The sequence below is a fragment of the Conger conger genome, chromosome 1 (genome assembly GCF_963514075.1).
Source record: "Conger conger chromosome 1, fConCon1.1, whole genome shotgun sequence".
Taxonomy (NCBI): Eukaryota; Metazoa; Chordata; class Actinopteri; order Anguilliformes; family Congridae; genus Conger; species Conger conger.
The window spans coordinates 94,457,243-94,459,474 of NC_083760.1; positions in this window are offsets into that span (position 1 = coordinate 94,457,243).

Below are 2,232 nucleotides of genomic sequence, written 5' to 3' on the forward strand. Positions count from 1 at the left end.
TGAAATTAATTTAGGTTCCACTACGATAGCAGCCGCTGTACACAACACATTTCACATACATACCTGGCTCCCGCGGCAATTGACCTGGAGAGAGAAATATTCAATTAAAAACAATTACTACACCAGAAGCCACTGAACACAAATGGAAAAACATGCGGAGGATTCAGTTGCTACAATGATGAATAGTGAGTGTCAGTGGGAATAGTGAGTGTCAGAGGGGTGAGTGCATGTCAGTGGGAATAGTGCGTGTCAATGGGAATAGTGAGTATCAGTGGGAATAGTGTGTATCAGTGGGAATAGTGAGTATCAGTGGAGTGAGTGCATGTCAGTGGGGTGAGTGCGTGTCAGTGGGAATAGTGAGTGTCAGTGGGAATAGTGCGTGTCAGTGGGATGAGTGGGTGTCAGTGGGATGAGTGCATGTCAGTGGGGTGAGTGAGTGTCAGTGGGAATAGTGAGTGTCAGTGGGGTGAGTGAGTGTCAGTGGGGTGAGTGTGTGTCAGTGGGGTGAGTGCATGTCAGTGGGAATAGTGAGTGTCAGTGGGGTGAGTGCATGTCAGTGGGAATAGTGAGTGTCAGTGGGGTGAGTGCATGTCAGTGGGAATAGTGAGTGTAAGTGTGGTGAGTGCCTGTCAGTGGGGTGAGTGTGTGTCAGTGGGGTGAGTGCGTGTCAGTGGGGTGAGTGTGTGTCTGTGGGGTGAGTGCATGTCAGTGGGAATAGTGCACGTCAGTGGGGTGAGTGCCTGTCAGTGGGAATAGTGAGTGTCAGTGGGGTGAGTGCATGTCAGTGGGAATAGTGAGTGTCAGTGGGGTGAGTGCATGTCAGTGGGAATAGTGAGTGTCAGTGGGGTGAGTGCATGTCAGTGGGAATATTGAGTACCAGTGGGGTGAGTGCATGTCAGTGGGAATAGTGAGTGTCAGTGGGGTGAATGCATGTCAGTGGGAATAGTGAGTGTCAGTGGGGTGAGTGAGTGTCAGTGTGGTGAGTGCCTGTCAGTGGGGTGAGTGCGTGTCAGTGGGAATAGTGTGTATCAGTGGGAATAGTGAGTATCAGTGGGGTGAGTGCATGTCAGTGGGAATAGTGAGTGTCAGTGGGAATAGAGAGTGTCAGTGGGGTGAGTGCATGTCAGTGGGAATAGTGAGTGTCAGTGGGGTGAGTGCCTGTCAGTGGGAATAGTGAGTGTCAGTGGGGTGAGTGCATGTCAGTGGGAATAGTGAGTGTCAGTGGGGTGAGTGCATGTCAGTGGGAATAGTGAGTATCAGTGGGGTGAGTGCATGTCAGTGGGAATAGTGAGTGTCAGTGGGAATAGTGCGTGTCAGTGGGATGAGTGGGTGTCAGTGGGATGAGTGCATGTCAGTGGGGTGAGTGAGTGTCAGTGGGAATAGTGAGTGTCAGTGGGGTGAGTGAGTGTCAGTGGGGTGAGTGTTTTTCAGTGGGGTGAGTGCATGTCAGTGGGAATAGTGAGTGTCAGTGGGGAGAGTGCATGTCAGTGGGAATAGTGAGTCTCAGTGGGAATAGTGAGTGTCAGTGAGGTGAGTGAGTGTCAGTGGGAATAGTGAGTGTCAGTGGGAATAGTGAGTGTCAGTGGGGTGAGTGCATGTCAGTGGGAATAGTGAGTGTCAGTGGGAATAGTGCCTGTCAGTGGGGTGAGTGAGTGTCAGTGGAAATAGTGAGTGTCAGTGGGGTGAGTGCGTGTCAGTGGGGTGAGTGTGTGTCAGTGGGGTGAGTGCGTGTCAGTGGGGTGAGTGCATGTCAGTGGGAATAGTGAGTGTCAGTGGGAATAGAGAGTGTCAGTGGGAATAGTGAGTGTCAGTGGGGTGAGTGCATGTCAGTGGGAATAGTGAGTGTCAGTGGGGTGAGTGCATGTCAGTGGGAATAGTGAGTGTCAGTGGGAACAGTGAGTATCAGTGGGGTGAGTGCATGTCAGTGGGAATAGTGCGTGTCAGTGGGAATAGTGTGTATCAGTGGGAATAGTGAGTATCAGTGGGGTGAGTGCATGTCAGTGGGGTGAGTGCGTGTCAGTGGGAATAGTGCGTGTCAGTGGGGTGAGTGAGTGTCAGTGGGAATAGTGAGTGTCAGTGGGGTGAGGGAGTGTCAGTGGGGTGAGTGTGTGTCAGTGGGGTGAGTGCATGTCAGTGGGAATAGTGAGTGTCAGTGGGGTGAGTGCGTGTCAGTGGGAATAGTGAGTCTCAGTGGGAATAGTGAGTGTCAGTGAGGTGAGTGAGTGTCAGTGG